At 38.4% G+C, this 5,262-nt stretch overlaps 1 pseudogene; it reads right to left on the reverse strand.

Moving 5' to 3' along the window:
* Nucleotides 1–4,086: 4,086 nt before the first annotated feature.
* LOC133766357 (peptidyl-prolyl cis-trans isomerase FKBP1A-like) lies at nt 4,087–4,479 on the reverse strand (annotated as a pseudogene).
* Nucleotides 4,480–5,262: the final 783 nt, after the last annotated feature.

Genomic DNA, 5,262 nt, shown 5'->3' on the forward strand with positions numbered 1-5,262 from the left:
AAAAGGTCATGCTTTAGTTGAAGGAAATTAGCTAAATATTTATATTTCTACCAGTTATAAATCAAAAGCAAATCAGGGAAGAAAATGATGATAGAACAAATTGTACTATATGTTATTCATGTGGCTATTAAAGACATAAGAGCAAATCATTTTTTAAAAATGAACTGGAGATACACAGAACAAAATCCCAGTCTTGATTTCCTCTGGTGAGGAGGACAATGGATCAGGCTTGAAACGGTGAGAGACAAGGAGAGTTTTTTCTTACTATTATAATTTTTCTTCTAGTAAAAAGAATGAAAATACAAGATCATAGATATAAGTATTTATAGTGAAAATTATAGAAATTAATGTAGCCTTTTTTGATTACTAAAATTAAAAAGAGTTGACATTAGGTGCTCATTGTTTCTTTCCACTTTGCTTCTAAAGATGATATTTCAAGAACTATTCTTGAATGAAAGATACTGACTCCTAATCCTGAGGTAATGTCTAAATGCATCCTGTTCAGACATGGGGACAATATTGGGTCTGCCTTCCCTGTTTCAGCCAACAAAGCAGCAGGAGTTGGGCTCCATTTAGATAGCCATCACTCCTTTCTCAGGTCTAGCCTCAGCCTAGGAGCACATCAGCCTGAGTGCAGCCAGAGGGTTCAATTTCCTTTCATCCTTATATTTTTTCATTAGCCTGTATTGCATGAGTGCATCTTACTTTGGGGGAGTCACCATTGTGGCACAGTGGGTAAAGCCACCGTCTTCAATGATGGCATCCCATATGGGTTCCAGTTGGAGTCCCGGTTGCTCCACTTTGGATCCAGCTCCCTGCTATTGGTCCGGGAAAAGCAACAGAAGATGGCACAAGTATTTGAGACCCTGCAGTCATGTTGGAGACCTGCAAGAAACTCCCGGATCCTGGATTCAGCATGGTGTAGCCTTAGCTTTTGCAGCCATCTAGAGAATGAGCCAGATGTTGAAAGATCTCTCTCTCTCTCTCTCTCTCTCTCTCTCTCTCTCTCTCTGTCTCTCCCTTTCTCTGTAACTCTGATTTTCAAATAAATAAACAAATCATATATAAATATATATATACACACACATACATATAAATATATAATGCTGGAAACATTCAAAATTAAAAACAACTTAAAATTGTATCTTGTTATCCAGTTACAAACTGCTTTTACAGCCATTATTAAACTCAATTATCATCAAGTACTTTAGAAGAAGCTAGCATAGGAATTATTTTATCCATTTTGCAAGTGAGGAAATTGAGATCCAAAAAGATAACTTGTCTAAATCACAACAACAGTAGAAAGGTATGTAAGTGGAGTTCAAACCTTGCAATTTTTTTTTCATATTTATTTTATTTGTTTGAAAGGCAGAGTTACAGAGAGAGAGGGAGACACAGAGAGAGGTGCTCCATCCATAGGTCACAAAGGCCTGGCCAGGAACCAAGAGTTTCTTCTGGGTCTACAGTGGCCCAAGAAGCTGGGACATCCTCTGCTGCTTTCTCACGTGCATTAACAGGAACTCGGATCAGGAGTGGAGCAAATGAGATTCAAACCAGTGCCCATATGGGGTGCCGACACAGCAGACATATCTTAACCCACTATGCACAACATTGGCTACTCAAGTCCTCCAATTCTAAGCTCTACATCTATCATTCATTCATTCATGAAACATTTATAGTGCTTCTTTTACAAAGAGTATTTTCTAGAATTCTCAGGACCTCTGGTAGTTGTGCTTTCATAACTCTTTATTCCATCATTACAAGCTACCACTATAGATTATAGTATTCACTATTGTTCTATTGTGCATACCTTTCTTATCGTTCACCTTGCCTGCTAATCAATAATAAAGTCCTTAGATAATTCTATAGTTCAAAAAAGTATTCTTCTTTGGCATCCCAAAGGGCTTAGCACAGTTCTGGGTATAGGCAGAGAACCAATGTTTCTTGTTTAGCCAACTTACTAGTGAGTTTTCTGTAGATGGAAAAATCAGGATGCTAAAGATGAACTCCCAGAGCTCCGATTATGATAAAGAGATAGAATCATGTATCATATATGTCCCGTCTGTCATAGAGAGGTGAGGCAGGTAGTAAAATGCAAAAATTGAGAAGAAAATTCAGAGAAAATTCTTAGGGTATTTTGCACTAAGAATTTTTCAAACTTCTCAGTTTCATTTCTGTTTAAGCTCTTATATAACACACAAAAAAAATAGGTAAGATACTTTGGGTTTAGAAAAAACAGATAAAGAACACTTAAGTGTCATTTATCAACGATTTTTCTTGAGATCCTATTACATGCCTGTATATTGGATAATATTATGAATAAACAAAATAAAGTATGTGGACACCTTTCTTCTCACTGTAAATTGCACTTTACAGTTTATATGCTATCTCATTTCCAGCTTTATAGTCCAGCATGGCAGTTACATGCTTGAATTCTGACTCGGACACTCTAAATTTAAATCCTGGCTCTACCACTTTCCAGCTGTGTGACCTCAGGCAATTCACTTAATCTAGCCAAGCCTCAATTTCCTCATTTGTACAGCAATGGTAAAGGGGTTCTTGGGAAGATCAAATGAGATAATTCATGTAAAGCCCTTAACACAGTATCTGGCACAAGTAAGTCCTCAATAAATGTTGGCTATGACTATTATCATCTTTACAACCGCCCTGTGAAGTCAATGAGGCACTCATTATTTATACATTAAACAGAGACCAAGGATGAGAGAAAGTATGTTAGTTGCAAAGGGTGACAGAGCTGGTAAAGGTGATGAACTTCAGGAATTCTCACTTACCCAAAGCCACTCCCGAATCACAATGTCCCTTTAAAAGAGTTGGTAAGGAAAAAACACTCACATATATTGGGAAAAGTACAAATATGGAAGGCAACTGAAGGAAAGTAACTGTCCTTGCTGGTTGAGCTCTCTTCTTCGTTAATTAATATGTAATCTGCTATTTACCAACAAAATGAACACATACTTAGTTTTAGGATGTTCTTTCTAGTTATGCTTATTTTCTTTCTTTTTTTTTTTTTTTTTTTTTTTTTTTTTTTTTTTTTTGGAAAGCCAGCATAAAGCACTTTATTACAATAACAAAACTAGGAACTCATACACTGTGCCAGAGACAAGGAGGGCAGTAACAGTTTCTCTCACCAAATCACTACACAGGACAGCAGAGGAGTATGAAAAGAAGAGTCAGGAAACTCTGAGATCAGCAGAGAAAGCCAAGTATCAAACACCGGGGTGTGCTGAAGCTACGATGACCAGCATCATTTTCTGAAGAGAACACTCAAGGATGTGTTGTGATGGCTGGGCCTTCACTAGGTAATGGTCTACAAAGAGCACCTTCAATTTAAACTTTCAATTAAAGTTTCTTAAAATGTAGGAAGGGTTGGAGTTTAGATAGTTAGGAGATTACAAAAGCTCTGAAAAACCGCAAGGTGGAAAATAAATAATGCAGGTCACGAAGAAGGCTTCTCTTGTCCCATGCGGCCCAGGGACAGGTACCTGTATCGTCCAGCAATGCAGGGAATTGATCTGGTTTCAAAGGCATAGGGTTTTGAAGAGGCTGGGCTGGGGCTGGTAGAGGCAAGGGCTCTCTTCTTCCTCATTTCAGTTTTGGGCAGGGATATTAATTTAACCCAAGGACATATCTCACATCAGAAATTAATTTAGCCACAAAAGCATCTCAAATCTGCTATGACTTCACAGGGCAACAGCAAGAGTGTTTAATAACAGAATAGATTAAAATTTCATCCAAAAATAAATATTCTCACAAACACTGCCCCCCCAACACCAATTCCTATTCTAAAGTTGGCACATCATTTGTGCTGTTAATACTTGACACTATACTTAATTGGAAAACTAGATACAAGACGAAAGCTCAATCTTCACCCCCAAAATAAAACCAAAATAAAATGAGTCATTTGAGGCTTATGGCATATCATTTAGGTGAACACACAAACAAGAATGAAGGGAAGTAGAAATGGGGGTATTGGATGCAGAGCTGAGTGACACAACACATTCAGTTGGGCAGATGTTTGCACAGAGTGTGGTAGAACTGCAGAAAAAGCTACATATGGATTCTTGTTTATGCATCTGGAAAACCAGACTCCTTCATGGCAAATCCAAGATCAGGGAAATAAGGATATTCCTGTAGTTCTAGAGTTAGAAGCTCCATATCAAAGAAAAGAATGGCATGTGGTGGGATGATTCCTGGGTACCCCAGTTGGCACTGTAGGTATAATCTAGGGAGATGGTCAGTTTGATCTCATCCCACACTCATCTGAGCAACCTCTTCTTCCCAGCCTCAGATCACCTCCTGCTTGCCTAAGATAAACTTAAAGGATTTGTTTTTGTCCCAGGAAGAATCAAGTTCTTTCCATCTTCAAGCATCCTGGTGTAGTGCACCAAGCAGGTCTGGCCACACTTTGGGAAGGTGCACACATCTCCAGGGGAAGATGGACTCCAGCTGTGCTCCCATGGTGTTGGGTGGGCAATGAGACCCACACCATGAACCAAGAGCCAACTTATTTTATTTCATCTAGGCCAATTCTCTGTATATTAATTGCACCTAAATCTTGATTGTGCCATTGAATTGAACTGAATAGTGTAAATATATATTCAAAAGATAACTGGTATTTATGGATATGCCCAAAAGTGTTATAAAGGAAGAAAGTTTATCTTCATCCCCTAGGCCTAGTTTTCAACCATCAGTGAACATCAGAATCACAAGTTGTTGGACCTTATCTCTTGCAGTCTGATTCATCATATTAATCAAGTGCATCACGAAAACATGAGAGATGCTATTGTTCTCAGTGTTCCTGAAGTCTCCCTCAAAATATACACTGGATCATCATGGGTGATTGTCAAAAGGTAACTTCCTGTATCCCACTACAGAATTTCTGAAAATGACTTTCTTTCCATGGGTTCCAAATGCCTGCATTATCACAAGTATTCCAGGTGAATTTTAAACTCATAACAGTTTAAGATCATAAAAGTTTAAACTCTGTTTCTATAACCTAAATCATACTATTGTATGCCCAGGACTTAACACAGTGCTTGGCCTCACAGCATCTATGCAATACGAATTTTTTCTTAAGTACATTCCTCTTCTGCATGTTCTGTTCCCTACACATTTCAGACCTCTCTCCTCCCAGACCACCCCACCTCACCCTTAAAGTCTTGGAGACAGCCCTCTTTCTCGGGAACAGCTCCAGGAATCCACTCAGTCAACACATGCAATATATTGTCTTAAAACAACTTT

This window comes from Lepus europaeus, chromosome 9, assembly GCF_033115175.1.
Source record: "Lepus europaeus isolate LE1 chromosome 9, mLepTim1.pri, whole genome shotgun sequence".
Classification (NCBI taxonomy): domain Eukaryota; kingdom Metazoa; phylum Chordata; class Mammalia; order Lagomorpha; family Leporidae; genus Lepus; species Lepus europaeus.